Source organism: Mus musculus, chromosome 5, assembly GCF_000001635.26.
Source record: "Mus musculus strain C57BL/6J chromosome 5, GRCm38.p6 C57BL/6J".
NCBI lineage: Eukaryota > Metazoa > Chordata > Mammalia > Rodentia > Muridae > Mus > Mus musculus.
Window position 1 is genome coordinate 96,868,189 of NC_000071.6, and position 23,401 is coordinate 96,891,589.

The window sequence follows — 23,401 nt, forward strand, 5'->3', positions numbered from 1 at the left end:
AACATTGTGTGGTTTGGGTATCAGGGTGACTGCAACCTCGTAAAATGAATTTGGCAACGTTCCTTATGTTTCTATTTTGCTTTTCTTTGAAAGTCTGATAGAATTCTGAGCTAAAATCCATCTGGCCCTGGACTTTCTTTGGTTGGGAGACTTTTAATGACGGTTTCCATTTCCTTAGGGATTTTAAATCTATGTAAGTTGTTTGTCTAATCTTGATTTCACTTTGGCAAGTGTATCTATGAAGAAAAATCATCCATTTATCTTGGATTTTCAAGTTCTGTGAAGTATAGGTTTTTAAATTATGACTTGATAATTATCTGGATTTACTCCATGTTTGTTGTTATGTCCTAGAGGGAAGATCCTTATTGTGGGTAAGTAAGAGAGAGAAAAGATGAAGAACCATCTAGAGGAGTCCAGAGCAGAGAGGAAAAGAAGTAGGCAGAGCATGACCAGCAAGGAGGACATGGTCAGGGCAAGAGCAGAGAGTAGCAGGAGGAGGGGGTTTCCTCCTGTACTGAGGCGAGCAGTCCTCTGAGCAGGGAGTGAGGATGCTTATAGGAAAGATGGAAAATAAGACTCCGAGACAAAGGTTAGAAGTCAGGAGGCTGTCCAGTCACTACTGCGGCAGCCTCGGGTTTCTCTTAGGCTTTATGTATTTTACAGTGTCTTGGGAAACAAAGCCACAAGCTAACAGAAACAATTTGCTAAAACGTACACAAGACATTCTTCCCATCCCAAAAGCCTCTGTTCTTTCCACCAAGGTCAACAGCATCTTCAGTCCCTGGCCTTGAGCCCCAGGTGCACTTCCTCTTACCGATCCATGCCCCAGCAGGCCAGGAAATGTGCCAACAGGCCCCGACCTGCCTAGCAGGCAGTCAATCTCTCTCTCTCTCTCTCTCTCTCTGCTTCAGAGAAGTGGCGAAACGGTCCCAACACCCTCCAACTATAGAGAACAGACAGGTATTCTGTGAAGTGGGGTGTCCAGGAAGGCTAGTGCAGACTTTAAAGTGTATAACAAGTACTTATGAATAAGGACTGAGGGAGCCCAGCGTGGGCTTTGATAGGCAGCCCCAGGTACATGTCAATAGAGAGTTCTGAGTCCCCTCTGCCAGAGGTAAGGGAAATGACTTGTTTTGGCAGACGGAAACAAGTTTCACAAGTTTCCGAGGAAAGTTGACATTTTTCTAATCACCGGAAATCTTATAGTCCAGCTTGAGTTGAGTTTTGGATATTTGGACAGCCTGAGTCCTAACAAATGTTACGGGGGGTTTATAGCCTGTATCCTGGGAGTGCTCACAAATGAAGTTCAGTCACACATTCTCAATATGGTAATGAAAGAGACAGTAGTAAAACAGAGAGCTAGGAGACTTATTTAGTGTAGTCCCATCGGGAAGAGACTCCAGTGACTCCAAAGTCCATCTTTGGGTTGCTGATAATGAGGTTCAGGTTTAAATAGAAGGCAAGAGATATGCACAGCCAAACGCTCTTGGTTACGAAGGTCCACCACTGTTTTAGCTCCAACTTGTCCTACAAGATGATCTGACAAATTGTCAGAACTGTGTGAGATCTTTTCCTGGGAAACAAGTTCCTCCCCTGGTACCAGGTCTTCAGTGTCTTCCTTCTCTAAGCACGAGACTCCTGGGGACATTCCAGTTCTTGGGGTCCATTGTTTCAATAGCTGATAACCTAAAGGAGGGGGCACAAGTGTGGCTCTCTAAAGCATCTTCCCTCCTACCAGGGAAGTTGTGTGGAGAAGGAAGGAGAATAACAACAGCCCTGGCTAATTAGTGAGGCAGTGTGGTGCTAGTGAGGAGGAGGGGCCAGGTCTGCTGTGTAGCCTTTGCGCTCTGCTTGGAACTTACAGCACTAAGGGATGAGGTGTCTGGAGGGTTTACTGATTGTTGCATGTTGGATTTGAACTTCCACATCTTAGTGTACTCTCAAGGCAAGCACTCAGTCGCTGAACAACAGCCTCCAGCCTCTTTTGAACCTGTATCTTGAGGCAAGATCTCATTAAATTGCTCAGGTTTCCTTCAACGGACTATAGCCAAGCTGACTTTGGTGTATGATTCTCCTGCCTCGGCCTTCACTGTAACTCGTTACATGGTGTAACTGGTTAGCTTTTGACTACCAGTCCTAGTTCAGTTTAAGACTCTTGAGTGCAATCATTACATCTAGACCCAGCTTAACTGAAGCTCTCTTTCCAGCTAGGACATTACTAGCTGTGGGCTCATGGGTTGTGGGAAAATACTTAAACCTTTTTCTCCGGGTTCTTACCCATGACATTTGAATTATAGTAATTAAATCAATCCCCTAGGCTATAAAGATTGAGAGAATTGGTGTCAGTACTCAGAACTGTAGTAAATGGACAGGACTGAATTCTGTTACTAGAAATGCTGTGGACAGATGTACACCTTTAAAATGGACAGGGATAGATGAAGCTAGACATGCAGACACAAGAGAAATGCTTATGATCATGCTGTAAATGGGAAAGGGGGGCTGGAAGGACGCTGGGAGAACTGGACAGAGAGACGGCAAGGAAAGGACGCTGCTGGCAACTGCTTCTCTCCGGGTGCTCAGGGTATTCTCCATGCCTTTCCTCCTGTTTGTGTCTTCTACATCTTAACAATATGCGTGCAATGGCTTAAAAACCGTTTTAATGAAAAACAAGTTATTAGAGGGTGCCTATAACTCAAAGGAAGGATTAGCTATGTCAGGGATGGTGTTGTTGGGTGTCCCCTTTGAGCTGAATACTAGGGAAACTGACTGGCAGTGGTTCTGAAGACATAAAGATTAGTAGAAACGACAGCTAGCTCCCCAAACTGCCCCAGAGGTGAATTATTTGATTACATTGGAAAAGCATACTTCAAGTTGTACACAGGCCAAACGGGCTCTTAATCTCCAGAAAGACGCCTCCCTAGGGAGCAGAGTGAAAAATGCCTTCCCTGGGGACCATGACAGAATGAAGCCCTCGTTTCGGTTCCGCTTGTTCCGGCTTCTCCCTCGCTCTGAAATCCCGTGATAGGGTCCTGTCTGGAATTCAGCTAGAGGCCTGCTTGCTTCCGGAGGCTGCAGGATGATGAGGATCCTATTGCTTGTGCAACTACTGACAGAAGTAAGGTCCGTACAGACCACTGCGCACGGGTTAGAGCACTTGTAGGGTCCCCCCAGGTGTACTTGAGGCTGATTATTTCCCAAGTGGGTGGTACAGGCAGACGGCCATGATGCCAGGAGAAGGCATCCGGTTAATAGGGACATCCGGTTCATTGGGACATCCGGTTCCTTTCTGTAGAGATGACAGCAGTTCTCTTATTGGTGGAAGAGGAGAGGCGTGGCTCCAGGTTACCCTGGCAGTTTGAAGAGTTCTCTTTCCCTGTGCTCAGGTGAAGGCAGATCCTTGGCTTTATAGCAGGCAGAAAAGAGTTTGTACATAAGCCAGTATGAGACAGATCTGGAGTTTATAAAAAGCTGTTTTGATTTGTTTTGTTTTGTTTTGTTTGTTTGTTTGTTTGTTTTTGAGGTCTCTCCGTGTAGCCCTGGCTGTCCTGGAACTCACTCTGTAGACCAGGCAGGCCTTGAATTCATAGAGATCTGCCTGCCTCTTCCTCTGAGTGTTGGTTTGTTCTTCATGGCTGTAAAGTCTCAAAGCCAAAATTTAAAGAGAAATGAAAGTTTCCTCTTTATAAGGAGGTCAAGTAAGGTGCGGGCAACCTTTATAGAAAATGCTAGGGATTGTTCTGGAATCCTTAATATTCCGTTGACTTAAGTCTCCTACCAGAGCCAGGGATAAAGGGCTCCTTTTTCTTCCCTGTCTTTCTGTCCTGCCTCCTCCTCCCTCCACCTTCCATCTCCTCCTAATACCTGCTTCAGTTCCTGGCTGAGTCCAGCACTTGTCAACAAGACAAAGAAAAATCTCTGCCCTGTTTCATCTGTTTGAAGTTAATTCAACATGGAGATGTTCCCTGGCTGCTAGACCACAAACTTTCCTCACTTGGCCTTCTTGCCTTCCTTTCTGTGTGCTGGGGTACTTGTGTGGCTGGACCACATGCTGCCAGAAACTTCTGGGAAATCCAAAGTTCTCCAGGCTCAGAATCCACCCTGAGAAAGCCCCCACGGGGACATACAGGGTGTTTTCTGGGTTTGTCTCTGAGTAAACTTCTGTCATAGGGTTGTTCTGTCTTTCTTTAAGAAATGTCTCTCAGACCTTCCCTCCTGAGGTATAAGGCAGATTGGGGTGCATTCCAAGCTAAAGTTCAGAGATTCACTCAGCCATATTGAGACATCATCTCCCCCTAGTTCTACAAAAGGAGGGAAAGTGTATCTAATTCAGAAAAATATGTAATTGAAACGCAGTAATCACCTGCTTAGGTGCAGCTCCTCCCAGCTCCTGCTGCTTTTTGGCACAGAGATCCATTTTGACACAGAGGATTTACTGTGTTTCTTGAAAGACCAAGAGAGCATTCCACAGTCTGCATAAGACCCATAGAGTGCTTTCCCAGTATAAGATCCAGCACAGTCCTGACTTCCTTGCAAAGAGGGTATTTCAGCTTCCCCTTAAATCTTGACTTTGAGACTTCATGGTCTCCTCTCAATGAACGGACCCAGACTCTGTAGTCATCACCTTGTACCCTGGCAGGCTGTGGATTCAGTGTATCAGACACCACCTTATCAATGTGCGCTATGAGCAATTTGAACATGTCATCTCATTTAAACAGTCTTACGAGGAAGATAATACTATTTCCATTTCCCATTTTGAAAATTAAATCTTCGGAAAATTAGGATCATTTGAGGTTACATGTCTAGAACCACAACACAGAGATTTCTATAGTTCTAGAATCACTAAGCATTGAGAAACAAGGGCAGCTGATCAACATCTTTTAAGTGTTTATTTTCTCTGAAAAAAATTGAGCAGCCACATTCATTCAGGCCATCAATGGTAACCAAAGAACCACTATGTGCTAAGAATTATTATTATTTTTATTAATTTTTTGAGAATTTCATGCTTGAGTGTTTTATTTGCATCTTTTCCATTCATTCCTTGCTCTCTGTTAAATTCATCAGTACTTCATTATTGTTGTTGTTTTGTGTGTGTTGATACAACTGAATGAGCCCATTTAGTGTACACATGTCTACATGTATTTAAAACTGACCACATGGAATTTGATAACTTATCAGGGGGCTCATTCCTGGAGAGAACTGATTCTCCCTCTGCCAGTGCTTGCCTATCACTCTTCATCTAGAGGCAGGACCTTGTAGAATTACTCCTGTCCATGTTGTCATACTGACTGGTATGGTTAACATGCAGGTCTTGTTTCCTCAACCACATTGTTGAGATTTCATGGGTGTAGAATCTCTGTTATTTCTACACATCACTATGTCGAAGTAGGTAACCTGGTCCTCTGGTTCCTACAATCTCTCTACTTCCTTTCATTATATTCCTTGAGCTTTGGGTATAGGGGTTGCATCATAGATGTACCAATTGGGGTTGGACTCCACAGAGTCACTTACAATCTTCATTTTGGCAACCTCAGTCTGATGGGGAGGGGGAGTGGCTTCTTTGGTCTGAAGTAAGAGTTACACTTCTTTGTGGGTAGTATAGAGTATAGTTAGAAACTGTATTGACTTAGCAAATGGCAAGAGTAGGTTCTCCTCTAGGGTCTATGACCTATCCGACCACTGCTGTTGGCTAGTCTTATAGTACCATGTAGGGTAATTTCCCCTAATTAATTGATTGGCTAATAAAAATGACAAGAAGCCAATCTCTGGGCAAAAAGGAGCAGGCCGGCCTTCCAGGTCTGAGAGAGGAAGAGGGAATGCAGAAGGAAGAAACGGACCTTTTTACTGTGTCAAGGTGGGAGCAAGAGGGGGCAGGATGTAGACTGTAATCTATTAGGCCTGGTGGTGACCTCCACCACGAAAAGATTCCCAACATAGAATAGTTAATGAGTTTAGGATGATAAGATTCTGCACCGAGTGGTCATATCATCTGTTGATTTTAAACTAGATTGTCTGATGTTTTCCATTTGCGACTCAGGTAGGCAAGAGGAAAAGAACTTTGTTGGGAAAAAATTCGGCCAGGCTTTGAAAAGTGAAGATTGGACAAAGGGTGGAGTTCCAGGGGAGAGGTAACTACAGTGGAAAGCAGACGAGTTGAGAGTATGCTGGCCACTGGGTGGTGGGCAGGCAAGAGGTGGATCTTGGAGCTTTGAAGAGGCAGAGCCAGCATTTGTGGGAGAGGAGTTGGCTAAGAGAAACACGCAATCACAGTGGTCTTGGGCTATGCCAGTGCATAGCTGGATTTAGCATGGTTCTTTTTTTTTTTTTTTAAACAACATGCTACAGTACCAGGCATGAATTCCTAGCTGTTGAGTAGGAATTAACTTCAACTGTACAGTTCTCAATTACCTTCAAGATGTAAGCACTATTATTGTCCCATTGGGCATATCTTGCTGGCCTAGTCATTGTCATGGCTAGGACTTTAAGGCAGAGTGGTACTACTGATTGGCTTTCTCCATTGGCAGCTTGCATAGGACTTTCTGGTAGGATGAAAGCCAAGCCTTGCACTGTATTTTTAAATAAAAAAAAACCATTTATTTATACCTGGCACATGAAACTATAAAATGTACATAAATCAATGGGGTAACTTATTTTGATACAAGTAGACATGATATAATTTTAGCATATGTTAGTGTACAATGCAATAGGTTTTATTATGACACTTATGTATATATAATATAATATAGCTATATGATATGTCTATCTATATATTTATCATATTCAGCCGTACCTTGCCCTCTTTTTCCCCTTTTTCCCTTTCCCCTTTCATACCCAGCAGACCTCATTTTGTTTTATGGTTCCAGCACCCTAAACCTCAGAAATGACAGAAAACACAGGATACTTGTTTTTTCTGAGGCTGTTTTTCATTTCACTTGAAACTATGGTCTTTGGTTCCATCCATTTTTGTTTTGTAAAATGATATGATTTTATCCTTCTTCATGGCATAATAATACTCTGTTATGCATACTTAGTGCATCTCCCATTTGTTCATCAATGAGTACCTGAGCTGACCCCATAGTTCGCCTACTGAGAACAGTGTAGTGATTGACATGGGTGCGCAGGTATCTCCACAGTAAACTGAAGTTCATGATTTTTTTTGGTAAGTGCCATTAATGGTACGCTTAGATCTTACAGTAATCCTAGTTTAATTTCTGAGCAACCCCCATGCATACGTCCTCAGAAGCTGTACTCACTTGTACACTTGTATCTCAACATCTGTGTGTAAGGTTTCCTTTCTTCCGACCTTCACATCCTCACTGGTATTTATTGGATTTCCTCCCCCTCCTTTCCCCTTCTCCCTCTCCCTTCCTCCTCACCTTTCCTCTCTCCCCCTCTTCCTCATTCTTTTCCTTCTCTTTTCCTTCCTCCCCCTTCCCTTCTCTTCCCCTCTCCTTTACCCTCTCCCTTTCCTCTTTCTTCTCCTCCTTCTCCTCCCCTTTCTTCCCTCTCTTTCCCCCTCCCTTCCCCCCTCTTCCTCCCTCTCTGCCTCTTCCTCCATACTACTACTACTACTACTACTACTACTACTACTACTACTACTACTACTATGTCTTCCTCCTTCTCCTCTTCCCCCTTCATCAGAGACTCTTCTTCTGCTTGCACTATATGATAATTAGCAAAGAAATACACAACTGATGAATGTCCAGAGAATAAGAGACTTTGAAACACTTGACCCTAAATAGGACATCTTTATCAACAACATCCTCCCCTTAAGGCTTAGGGATCTATGCAGAAGAGGAGAGAGAAAGATCTTAAGAGCCACAGGTAACAGATGGCACCACAAAAAAATAAGCATCTTCCAAATATAACAGGACTGATATGCATGTGAACTCACAGAGAATGTGATACCAGAACCCATACAAGACTATGACACAACATTCACAGGTTCAAGCCAGAAAATCCCAACGCTGAGAGGAGGAATTGGACACTAAGTCCACTCCTAGCCAAGAAGCAATGCAATTGATACCTATTGGGAAAGGAAAAAAAAAATCAGTTTTTTTCCAATAGAGTGTCAGTCGGTATATTGACCACACTCCAAGTCAGGCCGCATGCCCATGAGTGGTTGGGCAGTACAAAATGGACTCCATGTTCTTCTTGTTATGGATTTTTTGTCTTACTGGCTTTCCTTTTTAAAGTCAGGATGTTTGTTGTTGTTGTTTTGATTCTTATTTGGTTTTCTGGGGAGAAGTGACAAGAAGTTGGGTGCATGGGGAAGGGGTAAGATGTGGAAAGATTTGGAAAGGTGACGACTAGGACCAAAATATTGCATGCCAAATGTTAATTCAACAGGGAGCCACACATTGCTTTACGTTCTGCATGTACCTAAGTACAAATTCAGTTCTCTTTTCCTGGAATGCAGAGACCCAGACTCAGACACTGGTAAACAGTTACATGACTACCAACATTTGGCAGTTGTTGGTTTACTAAACCCTCACAGCTGTCCTGTACTGAGAGTGTTCATTTCATGTCAATGTTATCTGCTGAGCATCAAGTTCATTTTGATTTGCAAAGTCAGAAGGCCATAATTACTCGGTGGCTCCATATAATTAAAGCTAGTCTGAGGATATGGCACATATGTCGTGCTCCCAAGCTGACTCAAAGCTGTGTCAGCGAATACTTGTGGTCCATTATTGTTGTCTCAACATCTAGGTCGGTGTCTAGTTCGAAGTAGGGTAACTAATGTATAACTGATGAATAAAACTAAGTACTTATTACTGTACATACCAGATAGTGTTTACTTGGAAAATATATTTCACCTGATCTTCATTCTTAGAGATTTTACAAGGATCTCTGTGTGAGGATTACAACACTCTGACCTAGCAAACTGATTGACACAGATCGCAAAAATTTCCAATAAAATGCTTACAAACGGAACTTACTAACATATCAAACGGATTGTTTATGTAATCAAGTTGATGTCCTTCCAAGGATGCAGGGATGGATCAACCTATGCAAAGAATACATGCACTACATTTCATAAGTGGACCAGTGGGAAGATATCTTCCAGTTAGGCCATCAGATGCAGCAAACAATTTTGACAAATTCCAGCATCCTTTTGTGATAGGAGCCAAAAGAGGAGACTTGGAGCAGAAGGAATATATTGTAGCAAAATAAAGACTACATCTGGTAAACCTGTAGCCAGTCCTGTTTTAAATGGAGAGGAGCTGAGGCCACTTTCACTAAAACCCAGAGCAAGCCAAAAGTATCCATTTCCCCCTCTTACTCAGGCAAGGCTTAGAATCTTGAAGAGAAGGCCAGAGAAGGGGATGCAGTGGACACAAATAGGAAAGATTGCCCTCGTTTGTAAATGATGTGATTCTAGACACTAAGAGACCCTAAGAAAAGCAGCAGAAAACTCGGAGAGTAGATGTGCATGCAGTAAACAGAACTAACACACAAAACCAGTAGCTTTCCTATAGACCAGTAACAAAGATGTTGAGAGAGAAATGGGGGCTAGGGGTCTCATTCACAGTTGCCTCAAAAAGTGTATTTGGAATAAGCCTATTAAAACAATGAAGTTCCTCTACGAGTAAAACTGAAGACACCGAGGAAGAAATGAAATTGTTTATAACATATTGTATTTGACGGGAGAAACAAAACTTGGAAGAACAAAAGGGCAATGTCCTCTTGTCATACAGTACCACCTACAATAAATGTGCACAGTGGGGAAAAAAAATCTTAAGTTTGTAAACCAAGAATGACAAAAGGAATCAGCAGCAAAAACTCTTGTCACCAAGCTTAACAACCTGGGTTCAGTTCCTAGAACCCACATTAAAAACTAGACATGGTGGTACACCTCTGTACTCCCCAAATCCCTACACTGGGGTGGGAGGAGGAAACAGGAAACTCTTCTGGAATTTTATGGGCAAGCTAGCCTGGAATACACGGAATATGGGAACAAGAGACCCACTCTTAACAAGGTTAAGAGGGAGAACTGACTCCTGAAAGAAGTCCTTTGACTTGCACATCCATGCATGCCGTAGCACACCCTCCTTACTTACACACACATAAAGACACACAGTCACAGAGCAATAGTGAATCAAAATCTACTTAAAGATGTGTTTTTATTGATATGTATGAGTGTTCTGCCTGCCTGTGTTTATATACACATATGTGTGCAGTACCAGTAGAGGCCAGAAGAGGTCATCAGAACCCTGAACTAGAGTTACAGGCTCTTGTGAGAGGCCAGGTGGATGTTATAGACCAGCAAATGCTCTTAACCATGGAACCATCTCTCCAGTGCAAATAAATAAATAAATAAATAAATAAATAATATTTAATGAAATAAAATGCTTATAAAGGAAAAAATGTGGGGTTTCTAGAAAGAGTTAGACAAGAGTTGTAGAAATTCTTCTGAGATGAGAAATTTCTCTCAGGCTTCAAAATAACTACCTTTTACTCTGAAGCCATCTCTTTTTTTACCCAAGACATTGCTAATATTACCTGCTTTCCAATATCCTGCCCTTGGACTTGTGCTACACTACACTGATTTTTGAGTCCTAAAGTCACAGTCATAGACATTGCATGCAGGCTAATTTTTGTGAAGCCACATAGTCTTAATTTCTCAGTTCTACTTACAAAGAAAATAAAATGAAAAACATCCCTGCAGATACAGAAAGCAAGCTAAAACAGAGATTGCTATGTGTTACAGCAAAGCTAGGTGTGTGGAGAAGTGCCCCACGTTACAGGCACCCCACCCAGGGCCCCCTGACATTTGTCTTAGTCAGACTCACAACTGTGACACATGCATGATACCTAGCATAAGCCACATAAAAAAGAGCTATTTTCATTCAGCTTCAGAGTATTCTGTCATGCTGGTGGGCTGGTGGTTTCCGGACAAGTGGTGAGTTAGCACAGAGAATCGGCACAGAGAACTTACCCTTCTAAAGAACGTCTTTCCTCAGAAGCCTCATTCTCTTCATTCAACTCCTTGCCTAGTGACCTTAGAAGGTTACACTTCCTAAGTTATGATGATTGCCGAGATAATCTGTTTTAGGATGGGTAAGGATTCCAGGAAACATTGGCCAAGTGCAAGAGGAAATGAAAAAGAGAAGGACATGGGGTACGGTATGAGAAGGTTTCCACCGTGAGACCGGGGCTCACTCTCCCTGGACGGCTTTGGAAGTCAGGAGACAGTATCAGCATTGTCCACAGCCTTCTCCTGCCTTGCTCCGATTGGTTGAAGGTTGCCTCTAGACCACTACTTCCTGGCATTTCTGGTCTACCCTGGCCGGGGGGTGGGGGGACATTGAGAGCAACACAGATTTCTTAGCTAGATAGTCTGCAGCACTGTCAAGCATTTGTATCAAGAATAGTCAGCTTGTGGAGCGTTGAGTTGAGCGGTACTGTGGTTGGGATCAGAGTCTTCTCCATGTGTGAGCTGAGGGTTTGGTTTCTAGTTCCGATCCAGTGCTCTTCGGAAGCGACTGACTGGATGCTGAGGCTCTTCCCCGATGTCTTCAAAGTTGGAAAAGCCTACTGGAAGGTGGAAGGACTGAGGAAGGAGAGGCTGGAAGGTAGGCTGTTGTGAACTGGCACCTGTTGTGTTTCTTCTCTGTTTAATGGCTGCCAGAGAGAGGACAAGAAAGGTAGACCTGGACTTGTTTGGTGGTCTCACGGAAATGACTGGCCATGGCTACCATTGAGCTAATAAATCTCAGCATCTAACACAAGCCTGAGTGACACACCCTGCCTGGCTAAGGGCGATCAAAACCAGTCTTTAGCCCCGAATCCGAGATCTTGTGACTACTGTAGCCCACGAAGATGGCCATTGTAGAAGTGAAGGCACACAAGCCAGTGCTGTTAACTCATCTGGCAAAGGAAACTTCAAGGCATTCTGTTTGTTTTGTAGCAGGCAAATTGCTATGTGCTTTTAAAGCAGGGTTTATAGTAATTGCTGAGAATAAAAAGGCAACATGGAGAGATTTGGCTTAGAAAAACTGAAAGGCCTTTGGAAAGCTAGTTCTAAGGAAGTAAGTATGGCTGATGTAGAGATAAGTACGACAAAAATAAAGCCAAACATTGTGTACCTGGACAGCCAGATGCCTTGAGGGCAGCTCACACATTGGACAGATGGCATCGATTGTGAGGCTAAGGATAGAAAACTAATTTCATTTGAGAGACTGTTGAGGGGAAATGCTGCAGAGGCTCACTGCTCACAGAGGGCTGCCAAGGAAGTTATTTCCCCGGGATTTTCTCATCATGATTAGCAATCCAGATGCCAAGGCCACTGCAGACTCGGTCCTAGAGACCTGGCTACTGTTGGAGCCAATGAAAGACCTTGGCATTGCCCTGTAGTGCTGCGTTGACCAGAAAAGAGAAAGTATTTCACAGCCATGGAAATAGAGAGGAAGAAGAGATTCATCAGGAGATGGAAAGGGGATGAGAGAGGGACCTGGAGGTGAAAAAGATTAAGATTTGCTGTGTGTGTGTATGTATGTATGTATGTATGTATGTATGTATGTATGTATGTATGAAAGTGTCAAGGAATTAAATGGATACATAAATTATATGATATAGTTGCTGTCATCAATTTTAAAATATGGCAGACTCTAGAGAGAGATGGTTCAGTAGTTAACACTTAGTTGATCTTCCAGAGGACTTGAGTTGGGTTGCCTAAACGCACACAGTGGCTCAGAACTATCTATACCACTTCTAGAGAATCTAATGCCCTCTTCTGGTCTTTGCAGGCATGAGGCATGCATGTGGTGTACATACATACATGCAAGCAAAACATGTATACATACATAGAATATTTTTAAAAGAAAAAAGGAAGGAAGAAGAGGAAGAAGATGAAGAGTAGGAGAAAAAGTTGCTATTATTCATTATCACAAGATCATAGAGGTTTCCAGTCAGATTTCAAAGGAAAATCTGGGAGGCCAGGCGGTGTGCAGCAGTGTCAGAACCCCTGTAGGGAACTTCTGTGTGGTGCATGAAACTGTGAAAGGGGATTTATAGATGCAACAGATTCTAAGACACTGGAGATGCCAGGGATGTTAAACATCTGCTGAGGAGAGCTGCAGGCTGTGAGCAGAGCCGTCCCAGGAGACAGGCTATGTGGGCTGCAGCCAGCAAGGACACAGGGGTGGGGCTGCCCAAGGACACAGGGGTGGGGCTGCCCAAGCCTTTGGAGCTGATGTCATAGCACAGTGTATACCCTGCATGCTGGACATCCAACTACAGGATTGAATGTCTGCCTTGCCAGGTTTTGATCTTATTTTTGCTTCATCCCTCCTTTCTATGCCCTTTAAGGAGAACGTTTGCTCTAAACTGTTTGAATTTTGAAGGTATAACTTCTTTTTTTAATGTTTTAATTTTAGTCACTAATAAATCTTTATTTTTTAATTACTTTTTGCTAGAAGAGGAATTAATGAGTTTCATCGTGGCATCGTCACACAGGCATACCATGATCCTTTGATCTCCTTCATTCCCCTCTCCCATCCCCCTGTGCTGTGTCCCCTCCTGTCTCTAACTGCTCCTTTTTTCATTCCCCAGTTAGCTCCCACTTCTGCTTCCCCAGTGCACACATTCTGGGTTCCCTTGCCCTGTCTATTTCACTTCTCTTCAGATAGCCTCCTTCCCTCCCAGACCCTCTTTCTAGTTTCAGACCTGCAGATACACTGTTTTTGTGAGTGTGTGTTTTTGAAGGAACTCGGTGCTACAAGATTGCCTTAAGTTTCAGAGAAGTTTTAACTTTTGGACAAGGTTAAAACTGGCTGATGGGGACCTGCATGTGTGTGTGTGTGTGTGTGTGTGTGTGTGTGTGAAGTTGTAAAACAAGGTGAAGAGTTGTTTCTCATCCTCTACCATGTGGGTCCCAGGAATCAAACTCAGTCACATTTACCCTGTGGGCCATCTCACAGGCCCATATACAATGGGACCTTTTTGTCTCCATTGTAGTAGACTCTGGTAATCCCCCGGGAGACTGAAGCAGGAGGATTGCAGTAAATTTGAGACTGCCTTGGTGTACATACCAAATTTGAGGCCAGTTAACAATGTATAGTGACACCCTCCCTCAGAAGACCTGTTTTGCCTTATGAGAGCCCTTGAGAGCAGAATATTTATGATCTGCTTATAAAATAGTCCCTAAAAAGCTCCTGGTGTGCTAAAGGTTTGGTCCCCATTGGGAAGTGGCCGATGCCTGCAGGCTGTAAGTCACTTGGTGGATGAATCCCTGGGTGAGTTCATATTATGATAGCATCACTGTGAGGCAGAGAGGGTGAACTTGGCATGGGTCACTGGGATCATGTGCTGGAAATTTATATCTTTCCTCAGTTGCTTTCCTGCCTCTCTTTTCTGCCCGGAATCTATTAGGTGAGTAACTGTCTTAGTTTAGATTTCTATTACTGTGATAAAACACCATGACCAGGCTGTTGGTACCACACACCTTTTATCCCAGAACTCAGTAGGCAGAGCAGATCTCTGAGTCTTAGGCCAGCCTGATCTCCAGAGTGAGTTCAAGGACAGCCAAGGCTACATAATAAAACCCTGTCTTGGCAAAAAAAAAAAAAAAAAAAAAAAATCACAATGGCCAAAGGCATGTTGGTGAGGGAAGTGTTTATTTGATTTATATATCCTGGGTCATGGTCCACTGAGGGAAAGGAAGGCACAAAGTCAAACAGGACAGGAACCTGGAGGCAGGAGCTGACGCAGAGGCCATGGAGGAGAGCTGCTTTTACTGGCTTGCTCAACCTCCTTTCTTATGGAGCCCAGTTCCAACAACCCAGGGATGGCACTGCCCACAGTGAGTTGGGTTTGCCCACATCAGTCATCAATCAAGAGCATGCACCACAGGCCAGTCTGCCAGGAGCATTTTCTCAACTGGAATTCTCTCTTCCAAATGACTCTAGCTTTTACCGTAGCCATCACAGCAATTTAGCGCACCCTGGTGTGCCACCTCCAAACAGCTTCTAAGCAATGGAGCCTGAAGGCCATGGGCCAGAGCCTCTCAGACTGAACCAAACCAGACCTTCCCCGACTCAAGTTGTTTCTGTAAGTGCTGGAAAGGTACACAGACTGATATCCACAATATATAAATTGTCAGAAACCTCAACAGCGACAAGCCAAGTAATCTTTTTTAACAGAAACAAATCATTTCAATAGAAAGGAAGTGCCAATAAAAGTAAATAAAAAAGAAAACGTGGTCACAGGGTATGTGGCAAACTATTCACCCGAGAAATACAAATCCCAACCTCTGCAAGAATGGCTGTGATCTAACAGGCTAAGGAGAGCAGGTGCTGGAGTGGATCTGAAGCAAGCAGAACCTTCGTGTGACCCAGCAACCCACTGAGGGGGAAATCTCAAAGGAACCCAAGTCATGAGGCTGAAGAGATAAGGGCATGCTCATGTTTATTGCGGTGCTGGTGGCACATGCGGGAACCAAAACCAACCAAGTGTTCACCAGTCGGTGACAAGAAACATGTGCTACGTACACACAATAGAATGCTATTCTGCCATACACGGGGTGAAATTCTGTTCCATGTGACAATAAAGTTGAAAACGAGGATGATTTCAAGTGAAGCAAGACAAGAAGACGATTACCAGTGACACTCAGTCCTGTTGATCTCTGTGTTAGTTTGAATAAGTTTGAATGCTTGGCCCATAAGGAGTGGCACTATTAGGGGATGTGGCATTTCGGAGGAAGTGTGCCACTCTGCAGGTGGGCTTTGAGGTCTCTTATGCTCAAGCCCCACCCAGTAGAGAATCCAGTCTCCTCCTCTCTGCCTGTAGACCAAGATGTGGAAGTCTCCACTCCTCCAGCACCCTGCCTGCCTGCACATTGTCCTACTTAACCGTCTTGATAATAATGGACTAAACCTCTGAACCTGTAAGCCAGCCCCAACTAAATGTTCTCCTTTATAAGAGTTGCCTTGGTCATGGTGTCTGTTCACAGCAGTGAAAATCCAAACTAAGACAATCTCCTAATGTTGAGAGAGAATTGGAATGGCGGTTGGCTGGGGAAATACAGAGGCCGGGGTAGGGCTGGTTGTATGGATAGAGTCCTGTTGAATAGGAGCACAAAGCATTGTTGTGGATTGGTTAGGTGGCTCTTTGGATAAAAGCACCTGCCACCGAGCCTGACAACCTGAGTTCCACTCTCAGGACCTGTGTGGTAGACAGAGAGAATTATAAGTAGTTCTCTGACACACATACACCTGTACAGATACACATACTTACACAATAAATTAAAATGTAATAACTTTTAAATTTCTGTTATGTTTTTGAACAATAGTATACTACAGATCACAACAATAATCTCCATATATCAAAAAACAAGAAGAAAGAATTTTGATTTCCCATAAGGAAATGATTAATGTCTCAGGAGATGAACATGTTTGATCCAATTTAAACATTATACAATGTATACATGTATTAAAACATCATGTTGCAACTCATTAATATATGTTATGGAATTCTAGTAGAATCTGATAGTTGTTTTCTAGAAGTCCTGTGGCCTTGAAGAAATTATTGTAGCAAACAGTGATTGTTTTTTGTTATCTGCAGAGTTGTTTTTCTGAAGGAGCTTTACGGCCTTTGTGGGACTTTGGTCACAGGAGGGTCCTGGCGAACATGGAATGTCTTGAATGATTGAGTACTACAAAGAGTGCACAATAAGGACGAATGCTGCAGAGCTGTGAGGTTTTCCTTCAGGAGACATACAGATTAGATTGGGGGCCTTGGTATGAGAAACTTGTTTTACCAAAAAAAAAACAACTTTAGTTAACCATCAATAGATACATTTTTGGAAGGCTGTTTGACATTCAGTCCAGAGAGGCTGGACCTCCCCGGAGCCAGCGAGGCCTTAACTTATCCTTGAGTGACCCTCTTGCTTTGATCACCCCGCATGGTTCAGAACAGTGACAAGTATATACAATTTAATGTTTTCCTGTAGTAGCTAAAATGAGAAAAAAGTTTTCTAGTTTCTGCAGTACCAGACCTTCCCATGAAGCAGGTTGAGAGTGTCGTAGTTAGGGTTTCTACTGCTGTGATTAAAACACCATGACCAAGAGCAGTTTGCCGGGGGCCAGGAGTGGGGGTGGGGTGGGCGGGAGGGGGGCTATTTCACCTTAGAGCCTACAGTGCACCGCGAAGGGAACCCTTGGCAGGAACTGATAAGAGGCCATGGGGGAGTGCGGTCTACTGACTTGCCCCTCATGATCTGCTCAGTCTGCAGTCTTACACCATGCAGAACCACCTGCCCAGAGGTGGCACTGCCCACTGTTGCAGGGGCCTTTCCACATCAACCATTAGGAATGCCCACCAGACCTTTCCACAGTCCAATTTCTCTACTAAGATGTCCTCTTCCCAGATATGCCTAGGTGTGTGTCACGTTGAGAAAAACCCAGCACAGAGAAAGAATGGAGTACCTGCCATTCAGCATGTCCATCACGGATACACCAGGAGAAAAGGCCGGGACAGGAGGGACTGATTCAAAGTAAGAAAAACTTTGCCAAGAACCAAAGATATTCTATTTTCTTCCCTCTGGGAACACCTTGTGCTTCTAAGCAGAGATGGTGAGTCTCAGGCCCTGCACCCAAGCTGAACAGCTGCTACACTTCGGTGGAGCTGCGTATTGCCCCTGTGATTATTCAAAAGCAGGCGATCCACACGTGAGAGTCTGAGGCCACGCCCATCCAAGAAAGCTGCAGGTCCAGCACGGTGGGAACCGCGACCCCTCTGACCTCGCTCCTGTACAATTCCCCAGTTCCCACTGCACAGGCTTCCACTCTGCTCCCAAAGTAGATGCCCCCCACCTCAGGGCCTTTGCACTTGCCCTCCCGAACAAGAAACTGCCTCTTTTTCTCGCCCTATCAGGTTTCTCTTCCGATAGCCCACTATCCATCGCCACCCTCCATGAAAAAACAACTTCAAGTACTTCCTGTCTCTTGTCTTGCTCTACCTCCTATATAAAACTCAAGACTTTTTTTTTTCATGTGTGTATGGTGTCTTCTAGAAAAACATGCTCTGAGAGAGGGGAGACTGATTCCTTTCAGATACAGCACAGTCTCAGAATCTGTGGTAGAACCTGATGCCAAGTACGTTACCGTACTTACAAATGAATGAACGAATGATAAACATCAATACCTTGGCTTTCTTTTCCTCCCAGTCAGTCTTTCAGGCTGCTATGGCCAACTATAAATGTCTTCGAAATAGAGAAGCTGGGTTAGGTTCTGTCGATATGATCATGCGCACTGATCTGTGACCAAGAACCCTCCTCAGCAAGGGCTCTGTTTTAATGACCAATGTCTCCAGTTAGACACTTTCTTAGCCATTATTTAATGTTTCATTTTATATATCTAGAGACTGACAGAGAAGTGGCTTGCTTAGGGTAAAGGTTTAGGTTTGTAGGTATTTTTTGCTGAATACTTTAAAAACTTTGATTCTACTAATATTATTTCCATATATGTGTATATATATATACATGTGCATATATGTGTGTATATATATATATATATCCATGTGGAAAAATAATTTTAAATTGTTCAGTGTGTTGTTCCTCCTCCTCCTTCTAAGGTTTATTTATTTATTTTAAGTATGTGAGTACATTGTAGCTGTCATCAGACACACCAGAAGAGGGCATCATTACCGATGGTTGTGAGCCACCATGTGGTTGCTGGGAATTGAACTCAGGACTTCTGGGAGAGCAGTCAGTGCTCTCAACCGCTGAGCCATCTCTCCAGCCCCCAGTTCCTCCATCTTCATGCCTACGTGGTGTAAGATTGCAATTGTAACTCATGGGATTTCATATATGAGAGGAATTTGTTAACCTCTATCATCTAGTTTCTTTCCTATCTTAAAAGATATGGTTGTTAAGAAGAATCAACACAACCAAATAGCTTGTTTAAATTCTTACAAGGACCAGTTACACGTACATTTCTAAATTACTATCACTGTTTGTCATCTTATCAACTTTTGGCACCTATTATCCAGTTGGATACTGTTGGCTCCCAGGACGTAGAGACATTCATCATTTTAGCAAAAGTACGGGCTGGTTACACTAGGCAAGGCACAAGCTAAAATCATTTTGTTGCTGTTGTCATTGTTGTTGTTGAGTGACAATAAATGTTTTAAACTTTTAAACAAAAGTCAAAACCCAAAAACATCTTGGCTGAAAATCATTGGTGCCAACTAAATTATCCTGTATAGGACATTCTTCTGCCCTTCAGACTATGCTGCAGAACTTTCTCCTTGGGTTTGTCTCTGTGAGGAAAAAAGGAAAATCAGAAAAGCAAGTAATTGCTTAGGCCTAACTTAGAGATAGGCATATTATTTTAAACAAGGTAACAGAAATTTTATTCTAAGATTTGAAAGGTTTTACCCCCGTCTCCGGGAGTAGATTTCCAGCAGCATTTGACAGAGCTGAGATGGTGAATTCAGACAGTTGGGAGAAATTTGAGCTGTATTAATGGCACCTAGAACACCAAATTCCCTGAGGTTTGGATATGGTTTGGGTGTGTTCACAAAAAGCTCATGGATCTCAGGCTTAAAACTTACTGTGACTGTGTTGTAAGGGGAGTGAAGACCTTCACAGGTGGGACTGAGTGGAAGGTCCTTAGGTCAGTGAGCTTGCATCATGGGATGCTGAGTTATCCAGAGACAAAGTTGTTTTAAGAGAGTCAGACCCCTTAAATAACTCTCTAGCTTCCTTACTGGCTGTGTGCTCTCTTCCTCTCAGGCCCACAGCACTGCCAGTGGCCTTCACAAAGCCACACTGAGTTTGGCACAATGCTGCAAGACTCTGTGAACTAAATCAGCCTATTAAAAATCAGCCCAACTCACATATTTAGTGTGATAATGAAAAACACACTAACACAATTCTACATTAGATCCACTACATCCAAAGCTCCAAGTCCAACCCTCAACTTTAAAAAAACAAAAACAAACAAAAAATAAAAACAGAAACAACAATAAAACAAAACAGCCACCAAAAAACCTCCTAGGGAAAATTCTGGAAAACCTGCTAGCTGACAAGGTATGAGAGATATCACAGTAGTGTAACCCTATTTGTCCTATGGATGAGAGGAGGTGTCTACTCCTGTAACTTGAAGAACAGAGTCAGGTGAAGCACAGACAAGATGGTGTCTTAGGGTCTTATAGCTGTGAGCAGACACCATGACCAAGGCAACTCTTATAAAAAGACAGGTTCAGAGTTTCAGTCCATTATCATCAAGGCAGGAGCACGGCAGCGTCCAGACAGACATAGGGCTGAGGAGCTGAGAATTCCACCTCTTGTTCCAAAGGCAGCTAAGACTTGTTTTCAGGCAGCTAGGAGAAGGGTCTTAAAGACCACACCCACAATGACACACTTCCTCCACCAAGGCCACACATCCCGATATTGCCACACCCTGGATCAAGCATATACAAACCACCACAGATGTGCAGCAAGGCCTGGTAACCAATGTGGAAGTCTAGTGGGTTTGGTTTTAATTATGAGCTTCTGATTGCTTGTACATCTACCATGTGTATGCCTGAAGCCCACACTGAAAAAAAAAATTAAAAAGTCATTAGATCTCTTGGAACTGGAGTTGCAGATGGTAGTAAGCCACCATGTGAATGTTAGGAACCAAACCTGGGTCCTCTCCAAGAGCATAAGTGCCTTTGACCATTGAGCCGTTTCTTCAGCTCCTCTAGTTTAGTTTCCCAACAGCCAATCTCAAGCTACCTGCAGCAAATTCCCTAAGAAATCACTGTGGTTCAATGTCTTCTTGTTCTCAAGAAAGAATACAGGAATACTATCAATTCTGAATGCATTATTATGGACTATTTTAATTAATATTTTAATCATAATATACTAAGGTCTCTCTGGGTGATAAAGACACAAATAGTTATGGAATTTCTAGTTCTATATAGCCAGAAACACAAGGATAGTGTAAAATCTAGGCATCGGGGGGTTCAGAATATATTGTTAGGCTGTGGATTTTCTTCTTCTCCAAACTCTGGCTTTTTCTGCTTACTTTCAGCCTCAGTTTCTACATGGGAGCAAACCAACTACAGAAGCTCCATCTCCAATTATTTCAGGCCATCAGCAAACAAACAAAAGAAAGTTTGCCTCTGTCCCAGATACCTTAGCAAAGATTTCATTATAGCCTAATGGCTCTGGTGGGCCATGAATCATCTCTGAACTGAGATTTATTTAAACAGTTGAGCCTAATGTTCAGCCAGATGTTCATTTACTGGCTGTTGACTAAAAAGGAACACTAGTGGAGTCAGCACAAGCCCTGAGGTCATTCTGTACATACTTTTGAAAACTTATATGTAATGAACAACATAGATACTGTCTTGGATTTATGGAGTTAATAATCCAGGCATTAAGATATTAAACACACACACACACACACACACACACACACACAGGAATATATGCTCATAAATGGACAAGACAAGAGCTAAACAACACTCAGGTAGGACATGGATTTTGGTTGAGAGAAGTAATCATGGCACAGTGACCTCATCTGAAAGCTGATGACAAGCACACCCAAAGCCCTGTGCTAATGAGAGATGGTGAATGGTACCCAGGAATGTTCCAGGCATACTGAAAAAACCAAAACAAAACAGTGCATGTGTTCTAGGAGAGACACCTGTTGTTTTCTTCCACCTGATGCCCTTGTCCCCATCTCTGCCCATCCTTGTCTCACCTCTGAGGAACTTGCCTCTGGGGTGCTTCAGGGATGAACATTTGATGACAAGCTAGGCAACAGGGGTGCTTTCTTTCTTACAGCATCAGAAGACATGGACTGTTTTGGGCTGTGGATGTTAAGCTAAGAATGTGTAACACGTGAACTTGGCGGACTATCTGGTCAGAGGAGTAAAGACCCTGGCCATCTACATTAGCAAATCTTTCCCAAACAGGATCGACTGAAACAGAAGACACACCAGAATCAGCTGTGACTGAAGAAAGCAAAGATTAGTGAAATACTGCCCAATCTTTCTGGCCTCTGTCATGATCACCTTTTTAAAAGGCCTTACAGAATAAGGTTTTGTTTCAAAGGACATAATCTTACAGCAGTGCCAAACGCCTTGCCCTCTACAGAACACAATAGCCCACACAGAAATAAATCAAAAAACCTGGGTAAGAGTAGTCGATGGGAAGAGGTCAGAAGATAAACAATAACTTGTTTTCAATTTGTAGCGGCCGAGCAAAGCTACCCACCCAGCCAGGTTGGCCAGCTTTAATAGCAGGAACCCAAGGTTAAGTTCACAGCAGGGGTTGAAAGGCTGAGCTCCACTGTCTTGGCTTCTGGACAAGAAAGAGAACTTGTGACCGAAAGGGACACTCCAAAAGGAATTTCAATGAAGTACAACTTGAGCAAAAACAATAAGTTACCCAGATTTCTTGGAGCATGGACAGAGAGCTTGGCATGTGGAGTGAACGTCATCCCTAAACAACACAGCCTTGCCTCGTAGCTATGGAACCCACTGCCCATGTGGTCCCCTTGGGCTGGCTTCCTCCTAAACTGTATTTGGTGACTGCCAATCCACTCTCATGCCCTTGCTGCTTTTAACTCTGTTTAGATGATTCCCACAGAAATCTGTCCCACCCTAGACATCATGGTAAATATTCTTTGCTAAGATGTCATCATTGGCTTTGTGAAAATTTCTCCTTTGGGACCACAGAAGCCATGTCGATGGTGGAAATATAAAATAGCTCAACCCTTTGGAGAATTGTTTGGCAGCATCTCATGACAGTAACTATACAGCTGACCTCTGACCCAGTAGTTCCCATTCCAGATATTTACTCAAGAACGGCAGAAATGCATGTTCACATATAAAAATGCTCACAGCATCTTTATTCATAATAACCCCAAACTGGAAATGACTTAAATGAGTATCAAGGAGAGAATAAATCAATAAATGTCATTACTACTTGGAAATGAAAAAAATCAGATTACTGGCAAATGCTGTAATATCAATAAATATCCATTGTGTCAAGTTTGTGTGTGGGGAAGCTAGATGTATGATACAAAAATTACACAATGTGACTCTGGGCTCATGAGAATGGTCTCTATCCTGTTTTGCTCAGTGATTGTATGAATGTATAAAGTTGTCAAAACCCATATAACAGAAGATGTAAGACCAATGCCTTTTTATGATTATAAGAATACTCAACTAAAAGAGTGAATGTCCCCCTGTGAAATATGATTGACATGACCTTTGCGTAATCTCACACTTTGAGTACTTGAAAAGATACTTCCTGCCATGCCTTGGGTGTCTTATGGGTTAAGGCCCAGAAGAATTCAACACCAACATGCAAATTACAAACAAGAGCCACACTGATGAGACACTTGCTATGTTCTGGGGCCCAGACAAATGCCACAGGGGTTTTTTCTGCTCACAACAAATACAT

The 23,401-nt window shown here is 43.1% G+C and overlaps 1 long non-coding RNA gene across 1 annotated transcript; it reads left to right on the forward strand.

The window, feature by feature from the left end:
- The first annotated feature begins 11,153 nt into the window (after nt 1–11,153).
- Gm33100 (predicted gene, 33100) lies at nt 11,154–22,982 on the forward strand. Its single transcript, NR_166594.1, has 4 exons — nt 11,154–11,242; nt 11,457–11,573; nt 17,366–17,491; nt 21,776–22,982. It is a non-coding gene; the product is annotated as a predicted gene, 33100 (long non-coding RNA).
- The last annotated feature ends 419 nt before the right edge of the window (nt 22,983–23,401 follow it).